This window comes from Sceloporus undulatus, chromosome 3, assembly GCF_019175285.1.
Source record: "Sceloporus undulatus isolate JIND9_A2432 ecotype Alabama chromosome 3, SceUnd_v1.1, whole genome shotgun sequence".
NCBI lineage: Eukaryota > Metazoa > Chordata > Lepidosauria > Squamata > Phrynosomatidae > Sceloporus > Sceloporus undulatus.
In genome coordinates, this window is record NC_056524.1 from 143,573,833 (window position 1) to 143,600,294 (window position 26,462).

Genomic DNA, 26,462 nt, shown 5'->3' on the forward strand with positions numbered 1-26,462 from the left:
GCGATGGAAAGCAGTGTTATACCTCGATAGTTTGAGCAATCGGATTTTGCTCCTTTTTTCTTATATAGGGTGATGATGACTGCACCTCAGAGATCTGATGGCAGTTGACCTTTCTCCCAGCAACTCACAAGGAGCTCATGGAATTTAGCATGGAGTACATGACCTCCATGTTTCCAAGCTTCAGGTGGAATTCCATCAATCCTGGCTGCCTTACCTTTTTTCATCTGCTGTATGGCCTTAAGGGTTCTTCCAAAGTGGGAGCTATGTCCAATTCATTTTTAATTGGTTGTTGTGTCATATGTTGAATAGCTGAGCCTTGGACTACTCAGTTGGCACTAAAGAGACTTTGGAAATGTTCAGCCCATTGGTTTAGAATGGAAGCTTTATCTGTAATTAGTGTTTGACTGTCTGTACTGTATAGGGAGCTTTGGACCTGATATGTAAAAGGACTTAATTCTAAATTTAAACGTAGCAAAACCTTTAACTATTTGACGAAGAAAAAGTTGGATATAATATGCCTTCAAGAAATCAAAATTAAGCAAAAAGACGTCAGTTACTTTAAAAAAAACCAGACTGGGACAATGTTGTGTTGCTGCTAACAAAAAAAGAAAGAGTGATATTTTAATGTACATACATAACAGATATATAGCTACAGAGGTATGTAAAGACGATGAAGGACATTATTTGGCAATTGAATTGCTAGCTGATGGGAAAAAATTCGTGTTGCTTGGAATTTATGCGCCATTGAATGAAAAGCAAAAGTTCTTTAGAAAGTTGACCCTCTTAAGGACAGATCTTCTAAGAAAAAGATCAGAAAACATCAGGGTAAACTTCCCTCCTCTTTCTCTGAAATGACAAAAGAGTTTGATCTTTTAGATGTCTGAAGGAAGATTTACCCTGCTTTAAATGGACATACTTTTTTTTCTGAATCAAATAAATCAACTTCCAGACTAGATGTGTTCTGGATCTCTGACTCTCTCCCACCAAACATAAAGAAGATGGACATATTACCAAAACTGGTATCTAATCATAATCTAATAATTTTATATATGGAATTTGAAAACAAGAAATGTTCATGGAGACTCAATGAGTCACTTTTGAATAACACAAACTTCTTAAATAGAGTGAAACAAACTCTGAAGAATTTTTTCAAGGAGAATTTGGATAGAGAGACATCCCATAAAGTAGTATGGGATGCAAGCAAAGCAGTGATGAGGGGCTTTTTAATACAGAAAGGCGCAGAAATGAAGCAGCAGAAAGAAAAAGAAATGCAACAACTGGAAAATGAGGTTAGACAAGCAGAAGTTGAACTCCACAAAGACCCTACCAATGACTTGAAGGGAAAGTTGTATAGGAGACTGAAAAACCAAATGGAGGCCAAGATCTCAGAAGAAGTGGAGAAGAAGTTAAAGCTTGTAAAACAGAACTTTTTTGAAAGAGCAAATAGATGCGGTAAATGGTTAGCGCATAGATTATGAGAAGAGAAACGGAAAAAACCAATTACGCAAATTACTTCTGGCAATGAAATATATTATAAACAAAAACAAATAGAAAATACATTTTGGGAATATTACACACAATTTTACAAGAAGGGATGACACACAAGAGGAACATATCTATAACTATTTAGATAATCAAGATATCAAAAAAGTGTCTAGTAAACAACAAGAAATACTAAATGCAGCTATCACAGAGGAGGAGGTAGACGTAGTGATAAATAAATTAAAACTGGATAAAGCACCTGGTCCGGATGGATTTACCACAATTTACTATAAAAAATTTCTAGAAGAAATCAAAATTCCTCTCTTAAAAACATTTAATGACATAAAAGAAATCAGTATTCCTGATTCATGGAACAGCGCAAATATAACAGTTATCCCCAAGAAAGGGAAAGATTCGAAACAAGTAACTAACTATAGACCAATCTCTCTTCTGACCATCGATTATAAAATCTTCACGACGATATTAGCAGACAGACTCAAACAAGTATTACAAGACTACATTGAACGAGAACAAACGGGCTTCCTACCAAAAAGACAGTTGAAAGAAGACAACATCACCGATTTGCTAATAGGAAATACAGTGGGTCCTTGTTATAGCGGGGATCCGTTCCGGACCCCCGTGTATAACAAAATCCATGTATGCTCAAGTCCCATTTGTCCAATGGCGGGCGCCGTGCACTGTGCGCCACCATTGGGACAAAAGTTCCTTCTCCTCCCTCCCCCCTCCCTCCCCTCCCTCGCTTCCCTCTCCCTTCCCTCCTGCTGCTCCCTCCCTTCCCTTCCCTTACTTACCTGTCTCTCTCGTGGCAGCAGCTTGGCCTCCGCCGCCGCCGCTGCGGGGAAGCTGGTGGGGCAGCGGCGGTGGCGGAGGCAAGCCTCGGTTTCCTCGCCACCGCCGGAGAAAGCGGGTGTGATGGCAGTGCTGGAGGCTCTTGGCCCCCAACACCTGGCTCCGGGCCTTTCCTGCGGTGGTGGCGGAGGAAGTAGAGCTGCCGCGCCGGAGGCCTTCAAGGCCTCCCGCGCCGGCACCCGGCCTCCTCCAGGCCTCCGCGGCACGGAAGGGGCAGGTGTCGGTGCTGGGGCCTCTTGGCCTCCAGCACCGGTATCCGGCCCTTCCACAGTGGCAGAGGCCTGGAGGAGGCCGGATGCCGGCGCGGGAGGCTTGAAGGCCTCCTGCGCTGCTGCCCTCCGCGCCTCCTCTTCCCAAAAAAAGGGACAAGGTGGGAAGAGGAGGGCAGAGGGCAGCAGCGGGGAGGCCTTCAAGGAGCAGCGCCCGGCCTTTCCCCCGTCAGCCGTGGCGACGGAGAGGAGGCCCTTGGCGCTGGTCCTCCAGCGCCAGAGGCCTTCCCTCCTGGCTACAACAGGGAGGAAAGGCCGGGCGCTGCTCCTGGAGTCCTCCAGAGCAGCACCCGGCCTTTCTCCTGGAGTGGTGCGCGGCCCGCGGAGAGGAGGAGGAGGCCGAGAACCTGGGGCCCTCTTTTGGCCCCTCTCAACGAGGCGCCTGCACCTGATGCAGGGGCCAAGCGGCCTCCAGCCCACCACCCGGCCCTTGCACAGAGGTGCTGGCGGCGGCGGCGGGAAGTGGGGGCCGAAGAGCCTCTGGCGCTGGTGCTCCGCTGCCTCCGTGCCGCCACCAGAAGGGCCAGGTGTGCAGGCTGGAGGCTTCTTGGCCTCCAAAACCCCACCCGGCCTTCCCCCGCTCTTGCTGATGGTGGCAGCGGCGGCAGCAGCGAGCGGCACCGGTGACGAAAAGGTAAGTAAGGAGGGAGGGAGGGGGAGGGGGGAGGTGAGGAAGAGTTGGGAGGAGGAGAGGGGAGGGAGGGAAGTTGTCCCCAATGGCGCCGCGCGTGCACGCGTGCCGCATTGGGGAAAAAATCCCGTTTTGCCATGCGCGTATGCTTAAATCCGCGCATGGCAAATCCGCGTATAAGGAGGACCGACTGTACTGGAATACGATGAGAGAAAAAATAATAAAAAACTAGGACTGGTATTTTTAGATGCGGAGAAAGCGTTTGACAGTGTAAATTGGAATTGTATGTTTGAAATTTTGAGAAGAACGGATCTCAGGGAAACATTTGAAACATGGATAAAAAGAATATATGAAGAACAAAATGCCTAAATTATAATTAACAGAAGCAGATCAGAAAACATTGAGATTCAAAAAGGAACACGCTAAGGATGTCCTCTTTCTACATTATTGTTTATCATGGTCCTAGAAGTGTTGGCAAATAAAATTAGAAGTGACCCGACGATAAAAGGCACTCAAATTAAAGGTTACACGTATAAGATGAAATCTTATGCTGACAATGTATTAATCGTACTAGAGGATCTCAAAAACCAGGTACAGCAAGTGTTTGACGTGACTGAAGAATTCGGGAACATTTCTGGAGTTAAGGTTAATTATTAGAAAACGGTGATTCTAACGAAGAACTTACCTAAAAAAGAAAACCAAGAACTGGAAACCATCACTAATTGCCAGACGAAAAAGAAAGTGAAATATTTAGGAGTATGGATCAGCAAAAATGGGCTGAAATAAAAAAAAAAGACATGAAAAATTGGTCAAAGTTAAATTTATCTCTTTTTGGTAGGATTGAAGTGATTAAGATGACAATTCTACCGAAGATCAACTTTTTGTTTCAAACAATCCCAATTTTGATAAATGATAAAACATTTAAGGACTGGCAAAAGGACTTAAAATTATTTGTCTGGAATAATAAAAAACCAAGACTGAATTGGAAGGTTATGACATACCAAAAGGAAGTTGGTGGAGAGGAGGAGTCCCAGACTTAAAACTGTAATATGAGGTGAATGCTTTAAATTGGATAACCGAATGGATGATGTTGAAAAATGAAAAGCTTCTGAACTTAGAGGGGTTTGATAACAGATTCGGCTGGCACGCTTATTTACGGTATGGGAAAGCAGCTGCACACAAAGACTTCTCACATCATGTGGTTAGAAGATCTCTTTTAAAAGTGTGGGAGAAATTTAAAAAGAAAGATTCCCCTTTGGTTTTCCCCTCAAGAAGCATTCATTGGGAGATGGAAACAGCTTGACTCATGGTTGACTTACAAAGACATCCTGTTTAAGACTGTAGATAATAGATTTGAAATGAAACCTATTGAAGCATTAAAACAATTAGATGCAAAGGTGCACTGGTATCCTTATTTACAGATTAAAGAAAGATTAAATTGATAATAAAAAAAACCTCAAGATTTTGAAGAGGAAATCTCGGAATTCTGAATTTTTTTATTAGATACAGCCAACAAAAAGATATCAAAACTATATAAATTCCTTAGAAATTTGGAACAGGAGAAAGAGCCTGTCACAGATACAATGATAAAATGGGCATCTGATTTAGGGCACACAATAGATGTGGACAGTTGGAAATCAGCCCATGAAAAAACAAAGAAATTCACAAAATCCCAAAGTCTTTGGGAAAATTTTTGGAAGATGGAACGTAGGTGGCATTGGACCCCTAATAAAATAGCAAAAATGTACAAAACAGGCCCAGGAACTTGTTGGAAGTGTGATAATGCACCCAGAACTTGGATTCATGTCCAAAACTAAAACTTTACTGGAAAACCATACATAGAGAAATTGAACAGATGTTACAAATTAATTTTGAAAGGTCTCCCGAAATGTATTTGTCAAACATGTTAGACAAACTTTCTATACAAACCAAGATTAAGCATGGTAAAATCTTACTATATTTAGTAACCGCCGCCAGAACTACATTAGCCCAATTTTGGAAAACTCATGAGACACCTGATCTTGAAATATGTTGAGAGAAAGTTTTTGAAATGAGGGAGATGATCATTTTAACAGGTCATTTATCTCATAAAGACATTACAGTAATAGAAAAAGAGTGGGACCCAATATTGACAAAGTGCAGGTATAGACAATAAAGGGTGCAGATTACGATATGACAGTGATGGCGAACCTTTTTAGGTTCGCGTGCCAAGGGGCGGGGCTTCTGCTCCCTGGGATGGGGCTGCATGCTGGGGCGGGGCTTCTGGCCCAGGGGTGTGGCTTCCACCCTCCATGGGCGGACCTTCCACCCTCTGGGCGGGGCTCTTCCCCTTCCTTTTTCCCGGTCCCCAGCTGTCTCTCAGAGACAGCTGGAGGTCAGCAAAGGCCCGTGAGGGGGAGGAGCCATGGGTGGGGCCCCAGTGCTCCTCTTCCTGGACCTTTCTTCGCCCCAAAGGGCTCTCTAAAGCCCTTTGGGGGCGAGGAAAGGAGAAAAGGGAAGAATAGGAAAGGCAGGGCCCCTGCCTCCCTCCCCACGGACCTTTCCTTGCCCTCCAGTTGCCCCATTTGGGGCACTTGGAAGGCAGGGAAAGGTAAGTGGGGAAGGAAGGAGGGAGATGGGGAGGGCCCCTGCCTCCCTCCTCACGGAGCTTTCCCTGCTTCCAGCTATCTGGCAGGCAAAGCTCCCTGAGGAGGTGGCACTGGCGCGCGCCGGTCGCTCTTCCTCTCCCTGCCCTTTTCCCAGCCTCTAGCTCTCTTGAAGAGGCAGCTGGGGGCCGGGAGAAGGCTTCGAGGAGGAGCCAGAGGCACGCTCCTCTGGCTCCTCCAGAGCGCCCTTTTCTGGCTTCCAGCTGTCTCCGAGAGACAGCTGGGGGCCAGGAAAAAGCAGGGAGGGGGAGGGACGGGCACGTGCATGCCTCTTCCGCCTTCTCCCTCGCCCCGTGCCCGAGGAAATGGCCCAAAGTGCCACTTCCGGCACGTGTGCAGTGGGTTCGCCATCACTGCAATATGACAAATGCATCTTATGCAATTTTACATTTGATCAGACTTTAATTAGTAATATACTTCGAGGAAACAAGAAAACAGTGAATAAAGGGAAAAAGAGAAGTGTGACAACACAATGTACAGAGTTGAGAGTTGATTTCAAGGTAACTATGGAAGTATTTGTACAATTTTACAATGTATTGTCTGAAACCATGAAAGGGTATATATCTCTAACATGGTGAAACGGAAACTCCTTTTTTAGCTCTATGTAAATTAAATGATACACACACACACACACTTACAAGGCCACTTATTTTATTCATGCAGTGATTCCTGGCCTGTTCAGCCAGGTGAAGGAAGAGCAATCCTGTACAATATATTGTGTCTGCTTATTGAGACCAGCTGAATTAAATGGGACTTAGGAGCTAGGTATGATTCTGGAGACCAGGGTTCGAATACTGGGTGGGCCATTTAAACCCATTGAGTGACCTTGGGCAACTCATGCTCTCTCAGCCTCAGAGGAGGGCAATGGCAAACTCCCTCTGAAGGAAACTTGCCAAGAAAATCCTGAGGGGGGGGGACTTTCGCCTTCTCTTCCCAGGTGTCTTTGATGGCACCCACGAGGAGAAGGGGAGGAGGCGACCCCGGCCCTTTCTCCATGTGGTTGCCAGCGCTAGTGCCGGCACCCACGGGGGAAAAAGGGAGGAGGGGGAGGCAAGGGGGAATCCCAACCTGGTGACGCCCAAGAAAGGGTCGTGCGACCCCCAGGTTGGGAACCCCTGCTGCCCTAGTAGGTCAGGAAAGCCTTGGAAGCCACACAACAATGGCCAGATAGGTCTGCACAGGAGTGCATAATTACTGCACTACACTATCATACTGCCGCCGTTCCCCTTTGACTGCTCTGGCTGCCTCTTGTTGCATTCTGGGTCATTCAGGATTCTCAGCCAGAGAGCTCTTAGGCCTCACTGAAATACAAATCCCAGAATGCAACAGGAGGCAGTCAGAGAGTATTAAAATTGGAATAGCAGCACTATAAGAGTGCAGTGCAGCCATGTGGCTAGTGTTTATACGTTTTCTCTTGTTATTGTTGTGTTTAAAGCCACTGGAATTGAACAGCAGAGAGGTGTGTGCTATTTGGCACCTTCTTATAGTGCTGCTATTCCCCTTTGACTGCTCCGGCTGCCTGCTCCTGTTGCATCCTGGGAATTTGTAGTCCAGCGAGGCCTTCGAGCTCTTTGGCTGAGCATTCTAAACGTCCCTCCTTAAACTACAACCCCCAGAATGCAGCGGGAGGAGGCAGCCAGAGCAGTTATAGTGGAAGGAGAGTGTCGTGAGGTAATCTAGTTGGTTGGAAGGGTGCTTTTGGCCTTGTTTCGGCGGCGCTTGGTGGGCTTTGGGACTCGGGGGAGGAGAGGAGGAGGCCTCCTCCGCGCAGCGGGTGGGAAGCGGGCAGGGCCCTAGTCCTGAGGGCGGCCTCCCTAGGCCCCTCCCTCCCTCCTGCGCGCGGCTGGTTTGAATGAAGCGCTTCAGGGGTTGGGGCGCGAAGGGGGCGGCAGCCAATCAGAGCGACGGATTTTTCGCGCTGGTTTCGGCTGCAGCAGCCGCCGCCGCAGAAAGAAGAAGAAGAAGAAGAGGAGGAGGAGGAGGCGAGGGAGACTCGAAGGCGGGCGGAAGAACGAACGGACGGAGGAAGGAAGGAGGGCGAAGGCGGCGGTTGGTTTATCCGTTCCCCGGCGGGGAGGGGATGCGGCAGCCCTTCGGAGCGCGGCAGCAGGTCAGTGCAGGGAGGGAGGTCGGTCTTCGAGAGGCGATGGCGGCTCCTTCTCCTTCCTTCCTCCCGCCTTGCCGCCTGCCTTTCTAGGCGCCCCTGGGGCTGGGCCCTTCCTCCCCGCTCAGCCCTCTGGGCCTCCCCTGGCCCTGGAAGGATGTGGCGAGAGGGGCCTCGGGGCGGGTGGTGCTGGAAGGAAGGGGCCTCCAGGCGAGCCAGGGAGGGAGGCATGCATGTCGGGGAAGCCATGTTTGATTCATCCTCCCTCCTGGATCTGCAGGGAAAGGGCTCCTCCTCCTCGGACTCAGTAGCACAGGGCCTTAATTGGGGGTGGCTGGGAGGCGGGGGCCCTTCCTGGGTCAACCCCTCCAGCCACACTCTCTCGGCCTCCTCCTCCTCCCGAGCAGCGCTTGCCAAGGAAAACCCCGCCACAGGTTTGGTTTAGGAGCCCTCCATCAGTGGCAGTGCCTTGCAATGCAGCAACAAAGATGGAGGGATGATGGCAAAGAAGCCTTGGCAGGCATCACGGTAGATAGACTTCCATAACTTCTCTCTCTCTCTCTCTGTTTCAGTTCTGCTAGGGAACTGAGACTCCCAAATATCTCTTGTGTTACTCATAATCTCACCAGACATAACAGGATTCCTGTTCTTCCAGATGAGGAGGATGAGGATGAGGATGTGTAAGAGCTGAGGTTCTGTGATGGGCAAATGCATGCGTGTATAGGTCTATTTCAGTCAATGGCCACTAGAAAGGGAGCAAAATAGAATAGATGAAATGCAATGTAACACATTAAATTCAGAAATTATTTGTCTTGCAATGATTTTAGACAAACAACACACACTTCCTTGGAGAGCGGAGGAGTCGCCCTCCTTGGAAGTCTTTAAACAGAGGCTGGATGGTCTCTTGGGGGTCTCTTCCAACTCTATGATCCTAACGTTCAATGATAACACCTTTAATATTAAGGCAGCATTCTATGGCAACAAGCTGTCGCTGCCACACAGAAACTAGCTCCCTTGTCTGTTATCTCAGGAGACTGGTCAGCCAAAAGGTAATCAATGGAAAACACATCAGATCTCCCTGGTATAGTTTGTAAAATTGGGTTAATAAAAAGATGTTGAAGGTCACAATAAAAAGAACAATACAACAAAACATGCCCCACAGTTTCTACTTTCTCTGCCTTGGGACAAATGCACAGAAGGATGAAAATAATCCAGGCCATTAAGGAGACAAACATAGGTCCAAAACACACTGCAGGAATGATCCAGTTTGAGACCGCTTTAACTGTCCTAGCTCAGTGCTAGGGAATCCTGGGGATTGTAGTTGATTGTGGCACCAGAGTTCTCTGACAGAAAGCTAAATGTCTCACAGAACTACAGTTCCCAGAATTCCCTAGCATTGAGCCAGGGCTGTTGGGAGCAGTCTCAAACTGGATTGTTTCTGCAGTGTGTTTTGCACCATACAGAAGTTTTGTAAGAGCCTCCCCAGCAAAAACATTTTAATAGGTTGATTCTTCACTCAAACTGTGTACAATGATTGTGGAGCAATTTTATGATTCATTTAAATTGTTCCATAAATGGCATAAATTTAGGAGTTGATTTAAAGTAGATATTGAGAACTTGTGGTCTTCCATATTTTAAAAAAACATCAAATAAGGGTCTAAAGTAAGTATCTGAAGTAATACATTGCAGTTATAATAAACTACATGCAATAATTTCCTTAGAGAAGGAGAGACAATATGGAGAGCCAGTGTGATGGAGTGATTTGTGTCTTGGATTACAACTCTGGAGACCAGTGTTCAAATTCCCACTGGGCCATGAAAATCCACTGGGTGATCTTGGGCAAGTCACACATCCTCAGAGGAAGACAAAGGCAAATCTTGCCAAGAAAATCCTGTGATAGGGTTGCCATAAGTCAGGAACCAACTCAAAGGCACACAACAACAATGGTCAGAGCATTCTTTGCCTGTTGTCTGTGCTCCGCTTAGAAACAAAGAGAAGGGGCTTTCAGAGGGGGACTTCTGTGGCCAGCATAGAAATCTATGGACTCAGGGCATTGTCAGGCCTCAGCTGGCTAGTACTTTTTAAGAGATGGAGGCAGGTTACTCAGTTTTTAATTATTATTTACAAAGATGGCTAAATCTCTTCTGCTTGTTATGGTTTCTTCTGTATTTGTGACAAGATTTGTACAGTACAATATGGCTTAGCTGCTGTGCCATAAATGTTGTTATATGTACCAGATGTGTTGTATTTGTAAAATACTATCAGAGTGCCACAATATTCTTGGATAGTGCAACCCTGTACATGTTTACTCAGAAATAAATCCCACTAAGTTTAGTGCAGTTTGTTTTCCAAGTAAATATGCATAGGACTGGCCTAAACAGCTGTTCTGTTAAAACATTCTTCATTGCTCCCCTTCCTTAAGCTAGCCTGAAAATAGATAACTAAGAGCTAAAACAGACCCACAAAAATTGGCGGCTTCATGGGGCTGTGGTGTATGCATTGCACATGCCCAAGACAGCATCAAGCTGCTCCACTGACCACACAGTGTGCGATGTCATGACTTTTCTGTGGCATGGTGTTTACGTGCACCACAGAAAAGCTGCAGCAGAAAGAGCGCCTTTTTGATGCTCCTTTTTGGGTTGGAAAAACGCTGGATTGGGGCTGTGGCATGTGGTTGCTGCAGCCCCAATCCGGTACTCAAAGGGATGGTGTAGAGCTGTCGTCTGTTTCAGCCCTAAATTGAATAGTTTTTAAAATACAATGCACCTGCGTTATATGCGGCTTGAGCATATGTGTTCAAGCCGCACGCGGGGCTCAAGAGGCAGCGCGTCCCATTCAAATGAATGGGGATGGGCGTGCCGCTGTGCACACGAGCCCCATCCACTTGAATGGGGCTTGAGCATAGGCGGAATTCACCTTACGCAGGGAAGCCTGGAACGGATCCCTGTATAAGGCGAGATTCCACTGTATAACACTGGGTGCATCTGTACTGCTGGCAGTGTGAAAAGGTATACACACAAATAGAGTGGCTACATCTGCACTGCAGAAATAATCCAGTTTGACACCATTTTAACTGCTATAGGTCATTGGTGTGGAATTCTGGGAACTGTAGTTTGTTGTGGCATGGGGGCTCTCTGACAGAGAAAGTCAAATGTCTCACAAAATTGCAGTTGCCAGAATTCCATAGCATTGAGTCATGGCAGTTGAAATGGTTATTTCTTCAATGCAGATGAAGCCACTGCCTTTTATGGCAACCTCATGAATTGCATGGGGCTTTCTTGGGAATGGAGTATTCAGAAGTGGTTTTGCTCATTCATATTCTACATATTCTACAGCATCTGTTATTGATAGGATACTAAAATTCCCTGAACAATATTGTTGTGAACCGCCTTCAATTTGATTCGACTCATGGCAATCCTTTGGATGAGACATTTCCAAGACTGTCCTCCACTGCTCTGCTTAGTTCCTGCAAACTAATACTCCGTAAAAGAATACATCCATTTAGCATGTGGCCTTCCTCTCTTTCTATTTCCCTCCACCTTTCCTAGCATTATTGTTTTCTCCAATGAGTCGTGCCTTCTCATGATGTGTCCTGAGTATGACAGCCTCAGTTTTGTCAACTTGGCTTCCACGGAGATTTCTGGCTTGATCTGATCTAGGACCCATTTGTTTCTCTTTTTGGCTGTCCACTGTATTCTCTGCACAAATGAATTGATTTTCTTCCTATCTTATTGATATTTATTTATTTATTTATTTATATCCCGCTCTTTTCCCAGGACTGGGACTCAGAGCGGCTTTACAGCAATTAAAAAACAAACAAACAGAAAGTACAATTAAAACATTTTAAAAATAAATAGATAAATGACATGCATTAAACAGAATGATTAAACTAGTCCAACATTCCTGTCTGTTCTTATAGTGATTACTTAAATGCCTGTTTGAACAGATAGGTCTTCACTTGCCGTCGGAAAGCCATCAAGGAGGGAGCCGTTCTTATCTCCCTGGGCAGGGAATTCCAGAGTCTAGGGGCAGCCACTGAGAAGGCCCTCTCTCGTGTCCCCACCAAACGTGTTTGTGAAGGTGTTGGGATGGTGAGAAGGGCTTCTCCAGAGGATCTCAGAGTCCGAGCAGGTTCATACCAGGAGAAACGGTCTGCCAAATAATGTGGACCTGAGCCATGTAGGGCTTTGTAGGATATAACCAGTATCTTGAATTGTGCCCGGGAACAAACTGGCAGCCAATGAAGCTGTTTCAACATTGTTGTATGGGCTCTGTAATCGGCGCCTGTTAACAGCCTGGCAGCAGCTCTTTGAACCAGTTGAATTTTCCGAACACTTTTCAAAGGCAGTCCTATGTAGAGCCCATTACAGTAGTCCAAACGGGATGTAACCAAGGCATGTACCACCGTGGCCAGATCTGGCTTCTCAAGGAACGGGCGCAGTTGGCGCACAAGTTTTAAATGTGCGAAAGCACTCCTGGTCACAGCAGAGACCTGGGACTCCAAGTTTAAAGCTGAGTCCAAGATTACCCCTAAACTGTGAACCTGTGTTTTCAGGGGGAGTGTGATTCCATCTAACACAGGCTGGATCCCTATTCCCTGATCTGCCTTCCGACTGACCAGGAGCACCTCTGTCTTGTCTGGATTAAGTTTCAACTTGTTTGCCCTCATCCAGTCCATTACTGAAGACAGGCACTGGTTTAGAACCAGGACTGCCTCCTTGGAGTGAGGTGGGAAGGAGTAGTAGAGTTGAGTGTCACCTGCATATTGATGACATCGCACCCCAAAACTCCGGACAACCTCTCCCAGCGGTTTCATGTATATGTTAAACAGCATAGGGGACAACACATAACCTTGAGGAACCCCACAGGTCAATGGCCAGGGGGTCGAACAGGAGTCCCCCAGTACCACCTTCTGAGTTCACCCCTCCAAGAAGGAACGGAACCACTGTAGAACAGTACCTCCAAGCCCCATCCCAGAGAGGCAGTCTAGAAGGATATCATGATCGATGGTATCAAAAGCTGCTGTAAGGTCCAGAAGAACCAACAGGGACACACTCCCTCTGTCCAGTTCCCTGCGTAGGTCATCCACCAAGGCGATTAAGGCTGTCTCTGTTCCATAGCCAGGTCTGAAACCAGATTGAAATGGATCTAGATAATCCGTTTCATCCAGAAACCCCTGGAGTTGGGAAGCCACCACATGTTCCAGAACCTTGCCCAGAAATGGTAAGTTAGACACTGGCTGATAGTTATTCATTATTGTGGGATCCAATGATGACTTTTTTAACAGAGGCCTCACAACAGCCTCCTTTAGGCAGGATGGAATTCTGCCTTGTTGTAGGGAGGCATTGATTACTTCCTTTACCCACTCAGTCAGTCCCCCTCTGGCCTGTTTAATAAGCCAAGAAGGACAAGGGTCCAAGACACATGTAATGGCTCTTATCTTTCCAAGGATTCTGTCTACATCATCAGGCTGCACAAGCTGAAAAGTATCCATTAACACTGGAACAGTAGGAGCCAAGATAACATCCACTGACACTATATTAATTGTAGCATCTAATTTGGACCTAATCTGAGTGATTTTATCTGCAAAATGCTGAGCAAATTCTTCACAGTGAGCCATTGAGTGGTCTGCATTTTCTACTTGAGGGTGAGTGTGTAAAAGACCCTTGACCACTCGGAAAAGCTCTGCTGACTGGCTCCTTGCAGATGCAATGCTGGTAGCAAAAAATAATTTCTTTGCTGCCCGTATTGCCAAAGAGTAGGCTTTCAAATAGGATCTAGCCCGTATTCGATCAGATACACTCTGAGTCTTCCGCCAACGTCTCTCTAGTTTCCTTCTCATTTGCTTCATCAACATCAAATCCCTAGAGAACCAGGGGGCTGGTTTAGCTCCACTCCGTGAGAGGGGACGCTCAGGAGCGATTGTGTCCACTGCTCTGGCCATTTCCCCATTCCAAAGGTTGGCCAGGGCTTCAACAGAATCACCTGCCAAGGTGACAGGAAACTCCCCAAGAGCCCTCAGGAATCCATCTGGATCCATCAGCCTCCTGGGGCGGACCATCCTAATCGGTCCCCCACCCCTGCAGAGGTTCTGAGTCCCAGTAAGTCTAAACCTGACCAGATAATGATCTGTCCATGATAATGGAACTGTAGAGAGTTCCACCACACCAAGATCATCTTCATCCCACTATCTTCTTCCTTAACTGTCCAGCTTTCACATCCAGACATGGTAAAAGGGAATACAATGGTTTGTATGATTCTAACTTTTGTGCTAGTTGCTTATCTTTATATTTTAGGATATTTTTTAGTTCTTTCATAGCCGCTCTCCCCATTCTTAATCTTCTTCTGATTTTCTGGCTGCAGTCCTCTTTCCTATCAATGTTTGATTCCAGGTATGAGAACTCTTTTGCTTTTTCTTCATTGTCTAGGTTGAATTTATGTAGATTCTCCATGATCATTATTTTTGTTTTCTTTATATTCAACAGTAAGCCTACCTTTGCACTTTCTTCCTTGATCTTCCCTTAATTCCAGGTATGTGAGGTTTTCTACTAGTATTATGGTATCATCTGTGTATCTCAGATTGTTGATACAGTATTCTTAAAATCTTCACCTAACACGTCCAAAAGCTATATGTGTTATCTTGGTACCTGCATGATGTGGAGCTGTTCAAGGAACCGGGCTCTTTTTCTTTCTGATGGGGGAAGTGCAAAAAGGAGAGTTGCAGAATCACCCACAGACTTTGTAATGCTTTGGAACTTCAGCTTATCCCTGTGTTTTTATTATGTAAATGAAACCATGGGGGATGCCATTCAGAAGTTTGGATTGCACAGGTGTCATTCAGTCTCTCTATTGACTGTATTGAGGAAGGGGAAACCTCAAATAGGCACTTTGGGGAGATCAGGGCAACCAAACTCTTATCCTAGCCACTCCCAGGAAGGACTGGAGCCAGTTTATAATTTATCATGTTGCTTTCTTAATTGTCCTAGAAGTAAGCAGGTAATAGGATTCCATACTAAGCAGCACTGCAAGACTCTTGTTTAAAAGGTAAGGTGGGGGTGGGAGAATCTCTGGTCCCCTCATAATGGAAGTCTTGTGCATTATGAAAGGAAAAAAAATGGGAAAAAATGGCAAAAATTCATCACCTGTCTGTGATATCTGCTCATATTGATGAAAGTTCTCACAAATAACTTAATGTGAGAACAATTATTGAATAAACAGGATGGAACTGTTGCCTTTGCATGGCCTTTTAAAAAATTAAAAGCACTGGGATGGACATTTACTTCATTTTGATCAATCTGCACTCCTCTTGTGTTGCTTCTTGTGTTCATCTATGTACACAAAAAGAAAAGACACTAGTAGTTGTAGACAGAGGCACTTTATGGGGATTGTGGAAACATCAAGAAAATGATTACCTATTTTCTTGAACTAGAGATGAAAATTATTGTGGGAGGATCCGCGATTTCTTGACATGCAGTTTGATCCAGAATGAGTAACTGTGTGAGGTTCCCTGACATTGGAGGCCACGTTCTCCCCCAGGCCCTTCAATGAATAATGTAGAAAATGTCATAAGTGAATATTCTACCCGTAGTGATTTGTTGTTCTCAGCAGTCTTTGTGCTAGCTAGGAAATTATTTTTAACCTGAGGTGTGAACCTCAATGGCCTGTCTCTTGGCATACCATAGTCGAATTCTGAGACCTTTGGTTTGCTCCCTGTCTGGACCTTCAGGTGAACAGTAAAGATTCTTTTTTTATTGAACTCTTATTTATTCATTTCACCCCATATGATTTTATTTAATATCACTATAATAATAATAATAATAATAATAATAATAATACAATAATAATAATAAAATAATAATAAATTTATATCCTGCCTCTCCCTACAGGCCTATTATGTTATTTATCAAGTGTTTTGTGTTTTACATTGTATTGTGATATAGCCTATATAGTTTTGGTCTTAAAGTTGAAGTGAGCTGTTGTGAGGTGGTTCAGGTCATCTTAAATGAGCTAGATAACAGACACTCCGTGAATAACATTGTATAAATTGAAGCATTTGAAGACATAATCTTTTGTTATTTTGATAACTTTTTCCATGTGTTAAGTATCCATTATGTCATATGTATACTTTTTAAATCTTTCAATAAAAAATTAAATAAATATTTTTTTTGATAAGGTCAAAGAAACTGAATCTTACATAACCAATTTGTGTAAAGTCTGGATCTCTATGAACTGCCACCCATCTTTGTCCTCTGAAAGGTTAATTAGCATGTGCTTATTTTCTTTCATCAAAAAATTGTTTTTTCAGAGGTTTGCCATTGCCTTCCCCTGAGGCTGCGAGCATGGGACTTGCCCAGTGTCACCCACTGGATTTCATGTCCAAGCTGGAATCGAATTCTGATCTCCAGAGGCATAGCTCAACACTCAAATTGCTATGCCACACTCCTTCGTCTAAAAAAATAGAATCCATGAGCAGTTATTTAGTCTGATAAGATCGTGCTAACTGTATATACTTGAGGCTTTTTTAAAAATTGTTTCAAATTGTCAAACGTATTACTATGTCTCTAATAGCTTAATTTATCTTTGCTGCTTCAATATCTTGGTGGCGCAGTGGTTTAATGCCTGTACTGCAGCCATTCACTCAACCACAAGGTTTCGAGTTCAAGACCAGCAAAAGGGCCCAAGCTCGACTCATGGTGGCATCCTTCAAGGTCGCTAAAATGATACCAGACTGTTGGGGGCAAATTAGCTTACTTGATTATATAGCTTTACTTGCTGTTCACCGCTATGATCTTGGAATAGCGGTATACAAATAAAACACAATTATTATTATTATTATTATTATTATTATTAATACTTGAAACAAGGAACTATTCTTTTTCTGGTTTCTCAGTTCTGTGCCTTGCTTAGAAACATTTCCCCCCAGGGTGCCCTGGGAGACTACTTAGGCGGTTACAAACGGCCCTCAAGGGGCGTTTTCCCGCCGCCGCCATTTGCTGCGTAGGGAGCCCCAGCTGCCAGACCGCGAGGCTTCCCGCGCAGCAAAAAAGGGAAGTGGCGAAACTGCGTCCAGTACATCAAAATGGCGGCGCCATGTGGATGGGCGCCGCGAAAAGTACGCGCTCCGCACGTACCTGGGAGAGGCCATCAGGAAGGTAAGAACCTTCCTAACCCTAATACGGCCCTTCCTAACCCTAGTACGCGCAGAGCGCGTACTTTATGGCGGTTTGTACCCGCCCTTAATTTACTTTGTTATATTTATTTTGATTTCTTTCTTCTAGCATTGTTAAACTAATAGATTGGCAAGTGGGGTTCCTGTCTTGCATTTCTGCCTTAGCTTACATCCCTAAGTTAATTAAGTTGGTGACCCTCTTATTTCTTAGGCCAGACATTCTTGGCTTGAAATTCTGCTTGTTTTCCCATTTTCTACTGATTTACAAGATTTGATGCTCCATAAGTAGTCGCTTATCTTTGGAATCTTTTAGCTTCACTTTCTAGTAAGGCTGGATTACCGTTTGCTTACATGCATCCACTGCTGTAGAAGTGAGCAGAAACCACAAATGTTTTGTTGCAGTGCTCCAAAACACACTGCAGAATAATCCAGTTTGAGATTGCTTTAACTGCCCTGGCTCAGTGCTAGGAATCCTGGGGAATTCTAGTTTGTTGTGACACCAGAGCTTTCTGACAAAGAAGGCTAATGGCCTGAATTGACAGGCCAAAATAAAGCTGCTTCGGGTCACTTTGGAAATGTGTTGTTTTAAATGCATCCTAAGAGGCTGCAAGCCGCACCCAAAGCCATTCTCCAGTCCTAAGGACCGCAGCATAGCTTTGACACAGCTTCTGGCCTCTTAAGATGCATGTGTCATTTAAACAGCCTACCTCCAGAGTGACCCTAAAGCAGCTTTATTTTGGCCTGTCTGTTCGGCCCTAAATGTCATAAAGCTACAGTTTCCAGAATTCCCTTGCATTGAGCCAGGCAGTTAAAGCAGTCTCAAACTGGATTATTCTGCAGTATGTTTTGGACTATATTTAATAGTTCTGCAGCTCTTCCTTTGAAGTCAAATTTGGATCTCAAGCTTTGAGAATGATTTGTTATTGTCATTGACCCTAGCTCACGGGAGTCTCGTGTTTGAGACATCTCCAAGACCCCTGTCCTCCACTGCTCTGCATATGCTCTGTAAATTCAGGCCTGTGACCTTGATTGAGTTTATCCATCTGGCATGCAGTCTTTTTCTGTTTCTACTACCTTCTAAATTTACTGCATTATGTTTTTTTGTAATGGTTAACGTTGACTCATAATATAGCCAAAGTATTGACAACCTCATTTTGATCATCTTGATTTAGGTTCAGGCTTGATCTGTTCAAGGACCCATTTGTTGTCTTTCTGGTCACCCCTATTATCTTCAACACTCTTTTCCAGCATTACATCTTGAAAGAGTTGATCCTCTTGTCCATTTCTTCACCAATCCACAGTCACGTCCATACATGGTGATAGGGGTATAATCACTTTGACAATTCTGAATTTACTGTTCAGTTGTATAGATTTACTCTCTGATCTTGTCTAGTTTTTCCATCACTGGCCTTCCCATTCCTAATCTTTTGATTTCTTGACTGTAGTTTCCGTCCTGATCGATGCTTGATCGAAGGTATGGGATTTACTGTTTCTGTTTCCACATTGTGTAGGTTGAATGTATGTAGATTCTCCATGGTCATTATTTTTGATTTCTTTATGTTTAAGCAATAAGCCTGCCTTTGCACTTTATTTCCTTAGTAGTTTCATGTTTGCAGTGTTTTCTGCCAGTAGTATGGTGTCATCCATAAATGTTTCTTCCTCGTACCCTTCACTCCTCCTCATTCTGAGTCTAAACCTGCTCTTTCATATTGATATCTTCTGCATACAAGTTGAACAAGAGGGTGAGAGAATGCATCCTTGCCTGACCTTTGCCAATTAGGAATCATCTGTTTCTCCATATTCTGTTCTAAAAGTAGTCTTTGTCCTAAGTACAGGTTTCTCGTAGGACTATCAAATGTAGTGGCACTCACATGTCTTTAAGAACGCATCAATAGCTTTTTGTGATCTATGCAGTCCAAAGGCTTTGCTATAGTCAATAAGGCACATGATAATTTTTCCTGGAATTCCGTGGTGTGCCTATTAGCCATCATATGTTTGCAGTGTGGTCCCTAGTGCTTCTTGCTTCCTGGACCCTACTTGTACTTCTGGGATTTCTTTCTCCATATATGATTGGGTCGTCTATGTTTTGAGTATAATTTTGCTTAGGTGGAACATTAATTCTATGGTTCTACAGTTGCTGTAGTTTTTTGTGTCTCCTTTTTTGTGGATAGGGATGTTGTTTCCAGTTTGTGGCTACCACTTTGTTTTCCATATTGTTGGTCTATTTTATAGCCTAGTAGATTGATGTTGTCTACTGTGGATTGTATCACTTCAGTTGGACTATCATCTGTTCCTGATGATTTATTTTTCCAATTTCTCCTAGAGCAGCTTCCACCTTGTTTTCTAGAATTTGGGGTTCATTTTCATATGGTTTTTCATTCCAAGAGGCATTAATTTTTTCATCTTCTTTATGTGGCCATCATAATTTACATCCATCAGTTTTTTATTTATCTTTGGTCTTGCAGTATGTTCCTCCTCTTATAGAGTCTCTTCCCCTTGATTTGAACTTCCTTTGACGTTTTGGGATCTCATGGAAGAGATCTCTTGTTTTTCCTTTTTTTTTGCCATCTTCTATTTCTTTTTATTCATTATTATTGCATTGTCTTTATCCATGCACACTAGTCAAAAGTGTGCACATTACTAGAGAGTGACAGTTGTCATTAATTCCTACTAAGTGAAAACGTAAACTGACTTATAAATTATAGCAAGCTTGTTTTTCTGTTGATCCAGAGAATAAGACATGGAGTAATGGATTCAAGCTAACAGAAAAAGATTTTGTACTATGGGCCCTTGCTATCTGTTGGGATTTGGGTTCAAGATCCTCCGTGTGGATATCAAAACATTCATGGATGCTCAAGTCTCATTTAATATAATGTATAATGAAATGGTTTTGTCCCTTGTTAACAATAGCAAAATCAAGGTTTGCATTTTGGAATTTATATTTCTTGAATATTTTCAAAACCGTGGTGTTTGAATGCATAGACTAAGAATCGGTGGATTAGAGGGCCAACCTGTATTGTTTATAACCATTTATGCCTGGGACTTTGGATGACTCTTCTTGGTTGGGATTCAGAATTACATTTTTTAATGTGCACACAAAATTTCATTTTGCTGTTTTATTCAGTCAAATTAAATATATTTATTTCAAGGCGAGGCATTTCTATATATATTCTATCAGGGTCTGTTTTTGTGGAAACAGGTGGTTTTTAGTTATACTTTTGTATATTTTATGTGATTTTATAGTTTATAGATTATTTTAATGGTTTTGAATTTTACTGAGATTTTTTAAACATTTTATCTGTGAGGCCAGCTGGGTAACCTGTGAGGAGAAAGGTGACATATAACATAAATAAATAAAATAATAAAATTGCAATACATTTGCACTCACTGCACTCCCCTCCATTTTAAAATGTGTGCTGTTATAATAGAAATATTGCTTGAAAACTGCTTCATATTTAACTGATACATTACTTTACAGTAGGTTTACATCTTCCACCCATCATTTTGATAATTTTGATAAGTCCAGTAAACATCAAAAATCCACCAAACAATGATACCTTTATTGGAACAACCAAAATACACATATGTTGCATCTTTCAGAGCTCCACTGGCTTCTTCACTTCAAGCTAGTGTTAAAAAAACAATACAGGAAAAAATATGGGAGATGTTAATCATAGACCTGCATTTTGCTGTTTCTGTTCTCAGTTCAAATTGTTGAAAGGTTACTTGTAGACTGGTACCTCCTACTTCTGCCATGTTCTATTCGGAGATTCTCAAAGTCCAGGAAATTTAACATGCATTTGCCCAAGCAAAAAGATACTTCCTTTCCGTGTTGCAAATGGGTGTTATTAATTCTCTGACCTTGCAATCTCCTGGTGGTGATTATCACACTCACCACTCTCCAAGAGAGTGTGTTCCACTCTCAAACAGCTCTTTCTGTCACAACGTCCTCCTAATGTTTAGGTGGAATTCATTTTTCTCAATTTGAATCCATTGTTCTGGGTCCTATTCTCAGGGAGCAGCAGAAAACAAGCTTGCTCCAGCCTCAGTATAACACCCCTTCAAATACTTAACAGGGCTATCATATCACCTCTTAACCATCAGTTCCCCGGCTAAACATTCCCAGCTACCTAAGTCTCTCCTCATAGGGCATGGTTCCAGACCATTCACCATTTTGGTCATCCTCCTCTGTACACACTCCAGCTTTCAACATCCTTTTTGGATTGTGGTGCCCAGAACTGGACACACAGTATTCTAGGTGAGGCTTGACCAAGACAGAATGCAGAGGTACTTTTACTTCCCTTGATCTAGACACTCTACTTTCTATTGATGCCAACCTAGATCACATTGACCTTTTTAGTTGCTGCTCACACGTTGGCTCATGTTCAACTTGTGGCCTACTAGGACTCCTAGGTGTGTTACAGACCGCCCTAAAGCGGGCAGTCTCGCCGCCGCCATTAGCTGCAGCGGGAAGCCCCAGCGGCCCGACCACGAGGCTTCTGGCCGCAGCAACAAAAGGAGCGCCAAATGGCGCTCCTTTCTGGCCCCCGGAAGTGGCGCTGCGAAGCGTGAGGTGCGCACTCCCGGCATCACTTCCGGTGCCCCACTCTGGACGCTGTGTGTCCAGACGTAAATGGGCAGCCCATGTGGATGGGTACTGCCATTTAGGACGCGCTCTGCGTGTGTTGGGAACAGGGTCCGGTTAGGAAAGGGGCAACCCTTCCTAACCACTGGACGCCCCTTCCTAACCCTAGGACGCACGGGTGTGTCCTAAATGGCGGTCTGTAACCCGCCCTAGATCCCTTTCGTATGTAATATTGTTAAGCCAGATGTCCCCATCCGATATCTATGCATTTTATTTCCCCCCTTAAGGGCCGTACATTACATTTCTCCTGGCTGAAGTTCATTTTGTTAGTTTTGGCCCAGGTTTACCATCTACTAATGTTATTTAAATTTTTATCCTGTCCTCTGGGGTAGTAGCTACTCCTAATTTGGTTGTCATCTGCCAATTTGATAAGCATGCCCTCTATTCTTTTATCCAGTTTGTGGTAAAATGTTGAATAGCACTGGGCCCACACAGACTCTCTATGTTCTCTCTAGGAATCTCAGTCCTCCAGCACAAACTCTGCAAATTGACCAGGAGTTGTGCTGGAGAACCTAGAGGTTTCTTAGACAAAGCACTTCTGTAGCCATCTGTAGGTCCTCCATCATTATTCTATATCAATATCCAGCAGACATGTTAATAGTCAATCACTCTAAAACCAAGTTGTGATTTTTGGTTAAAAAAAAAAACAAAACTTCATAGCTGGAGGCTTGAGGCAAAATCTATTGATCAGCAATCCTATTACAATTACTTGGTTTAAGATTTCAATCTAATTTGTCATGGAAAACTCATTTTGTTGCTACTAAGCTAAATCATCCTCTCTTTAATTCTTTGTTTGAAATTTCATAGACTTCAAGGAGGTCACTTAGTAGCACCTACTATCGAAGGTTATCAAAGAAAAAATTGTTCCTCAGTTATTATATGGAGCGGAAATCTTGGAAATACCAGTGTCTCAAATTTAGAAACTGTTCAGAACTTATTTCGAGATTCCTATTGGCTGTCCTACAGTGTACCCCTGTTTCTTTTCTGAGCAGCAGAAACAGGCCAAACTACTCTTCTAGCTGTACACATACTGCTCTTGCCTTCTACTGGTTTAAAGTTGTTATCCATGAGTGATTCTAGGCTCCCCAAAAAATGTTTACTTTATCTACTTTTATACTGTTATGCTTTTAGGGTGCCATTAGCAATAGGAAGAACAAACAAGCTGGAAAATATGGTTCTATGTTTTTTTTTGTTCTTTCCTGTTTTGGATGTTTTCCAGTTCTAGGAGGTTTTTTTCTCCTTTGGAGGCAATTGTCTGGAGGCTTCTCTGTTTCTTTTAAGTTGAAGAGCCTCCCCCCGACCTCCATCCTGAGCGGAGAGAAGCAGGCAAAAACAACCTCGCCCCCTACCACGTTGAAGAGCCCTCCCCCCGACCTCCATCTTGAGGGGAGAGAAGCAGGCAAGACAACAAACAGGCCTCCGCCTGCCAAGTTGAAAGAGCCCTCCCCCGACCTCCATCTTGAGGGAGAAGAGGGCAAGAAACAACAGGCCTCCGCCTGCCAAGTTGAAGAGCCCCTCCCCCCGACCTCCATCTTGCGGGGAGAGAAGCAGCGCAAAGAACAACAGGCCTCCGCCTGCCTAGTTGAAGAGCCCTCCCCCCGACCTCCATCTTGAGGGGCGAAAGAGAGCAGGCAAGAAACAACAGGCCTCCGCCTGCCAAGTTGACGAGCCCTCCCCACCGACCCCATCTTGAGGGGAGAGAAGCAGGCAAGAAGACCAACAGGCCTCCGCCTGCCAAGTTGAGAGCCCTCCCCCCGACCTCCATCTTGAGGGGAGAGAAGCAGGCAAGAACAACAGGCCTCCGCCTGCCAAGTTGAAGAGCCGCCCTCCCCCGACCTCCTCTTTGAGGGGAGAGAAGCAGGCAAGAAACAACAGGCCTCCGCTGCCAAGTTGAAGAGCCCCCCCCGACCTCCTCTTGAGGGAGAGAAGCAGGCAAGAAACAACAGGCCTCCGCCTGCCAAGTTGAAGACGCCCTCCCCCGACCCCATCTTGCGGGGAGGAGAAGCAGGCAAAAGAAACAACAGGCCTCCGCCTCCTGCCAAGTTTGAAGAGCCCTCCCCCCGACCTCATCTTGAGGGGAGAGAAGGCAGGCAGAGAAACAACAGGCCTCCGCCTGCCAAGTTGAAGGAGCCCTCCCCCCGACCTCCATCTTGAGGGGAGAGAAGCAGGCAGACAAACAACAGGCCTCCGCCTGCCAAGTTGAAGAGCCCCTCCCCCCGACCTCCATCTTAGGGAGGACGGAGGAAGCAGGCAAGAAGAAACAACAGGCCTCCGCCTGCCAAGTTGAAGAGCCCTTCCCCCCCGACCTCCATCTTGAGGGGAGAGAAGCAGGCAAGAAAACAACAGGCCTCCGCCTGCCAAGTTGAAGAGCCCCCCCCCGACTCCATCTGAGGGGGAGACGAAGCAGAGTTTTTTTTTTGTTACTTGCTTTGTGTTATATGCATATGTATGCCTGTAAACAGCTTTGATCGTAGGACAAAGCGTTATACAAATAAATCATTTATTATTATATTATTCAGAACAAAATCTCTTAATTCTCCAAACTCCTGGGGTATCTATAGTTAGAACAATATTACAGCGCTATGAGATTAATCGTGGACTCACTTCCAAATTATGCCCCCACCGAGTCAAGCAACTGACTCAAAGAGAAAATTTATCTTGCTTCCAACCTGGGCCGATCTTCTTTCAACTTTCGAGTTCTTCTTTTCTCTTTGGTAACCATTGTACAAGACTTCATTTGGGTTTAGAGTTTACTTTATGGCCCCTGCTAGAAAAGCATTTACTGCTCTAAGAGATCCTCCAATGTATGCCTTCTGCCTATTTGACGGGCAGATATATACTAAACCTCTGTCCATCTAAGACTATGTATCTGTAAAACTGGGGAAGTGGAGAATATAGAACATTACCTTCTACATTGCCCTCTGTTATATATCTCTAGAAAAAGGTTTCTTGATTGTATTTTGAAAATCCCTTTCTGGTGATCTTGCTTTCAGCAGACTTGTGTCCTTTTGGCTGGCAACAATGCCTTTTTTACTTGCATTGGTAGCAAAATTTGGTTAGCTGCGTAGCAAGATTAGATTAGTTTCTTGATGGGAATGATGGCTAGTTCCAGTCTAGTTTTATGGTTCTATTATTTTATTATTTATTATGTATTATTGGTTTTTGTTGATGGGTCTCTTTTATTAACTTTACTATGTTGTTTTTTGGTGATTTTTATGCTTTGGTGTTTTTTTTAAATACTGTTTTTTGTATTTACTGTTTGGCTATATTTTATATTGTGATGGCTTTTAGCTTTTAACAATAAATTTTCATTAACAGCCAGCAGACATGGAATCATGGAATTTCACTGGATGACCCAGTCTCCTAGAGAGGTGTTTGTCTCAAATTTAAAAAAAAAAAAGGGGGGGGAGTATTGGACTTTTGAATGGCTCTGAATAAAAAAATGCTGAGTATGATTGAAAGCTGATCTAGGCTAGGATCCCCTTTCCATCAAGCTGGATTTCTGGTGCAGACTAGCGGATCTAATTGGACTGATTGGTGGGGGGTGGTGAGCCAGGACAGATGCTGGTTGATATCTCATGCCATTTTTCCTCTGGCAGCTCCCGCCATTGACAGGTTGTTTTTATAATTTCCATGTATCATATATGAAATACATATACTTAATAGTAAGTACAATCCTTTATCTGCCTTCCTCTCTCTTTCATTTGTGTTAGGTTTGTTATTTATATTTTAAGTACATCTCTGTTTCTTCTATTTATCAGCATTTATTATACATGGTCCTCCATCTCTAGAACAGTAATATTTTCTTTATATTATACTGTATAACTTTTCATAGTTTTATAATTCATAACTTCTACTTCCTTTGATTTTGATAGTTTCATACCAGCATATTATATAAAAATTATTCCTTGTGTTCTGTCATATTTATATCTTAATATATGTCTTATGTTTTTACATACCAAATACTTTAATCTTATTTATATTCTTTCTTGAGTACAGTGGTACCCCGGACGAAATGACCGCCTTACACAAATTTCCGGGATACGAAAAAACTTAGATAGGAAAAATTAGATAGGAAAAAAACTGTTCCGGGTTACGTTTTTTTTTCGGCTTCGAAAAAATTTTTGGTGTTTTCGGCTTTTTCGCACGAACGCGGCTTTCCAGCGCTAGCGGCTTGGCTTTTTCGGGTTACGAAAAAAATCAGGTTACGACGCCGCAGGCGGAACGAATTAATTTCGTAACCCGAGTGCACCATGTACAGTTATTATTTTCATTAGATTAATGAAGCAAGTTTGTTAGTTCATTGTGGGTGGATTACTGCTGTTTGCTCCATTTCTCTTTTCAAAATTTTGTCATATTAATCCATTCTTCTTCATATTTCCTTAGTGTTCTTTCTTTTATTAAATGTTTGTCCACCTCCATCATGTCATAACATTTCATCATTTCAGTATCCAGTTATCTCTTCATTGAGCATTGCTCTCTTTTCATTTTTGGCAAAAAACTATTTTTGCTGATCTAATATAACATGCTTTTAGTTTGCTTCTTTTCTGTATTTTTTTCATATTCAAGAGGGGGAAGAGATCTGGTTCAATCCAAATCTTAAATTTTAAACATCTTTTGGTGTTTACATTGTGTACAGTGGACCCT

The 26,462-nt window shown here is 43.8% G+C and overlaps 1 protein-coding gene across 8 annotated transcripts in view; it reads left to right on the forward strand.

The window, feature by feature from the left end:
• Nucleotides 1-7,491: 7,491 nt before the first annotated feature.
• NSD2 (nuclear receptor binding SET domain protein 2) overlaps nucleotides 7,492-26,462 on the forward strand; it is a 162,426-nt gene continuing 143,455 nt past the window's right edge. The window contains exon 1 of one of the 8 annotated variants that reach the window (XM_042457077.1): nucleotides 7,492-7,568. The gene's annotated coding sequence lies outside the window, so the exon portion shown is untranslated. Of the gene's footprint in view, nucleotides 7,569-7,646; nucleotides 8,008-8,387; nucleotides 8,530-26,462 lie in introns of those variants that run through there. The other 7 variants (XM_042457081.1, XM_042457082.1, XM_042457079.1 and 4 more) reach the window with 7 other exon arrangements.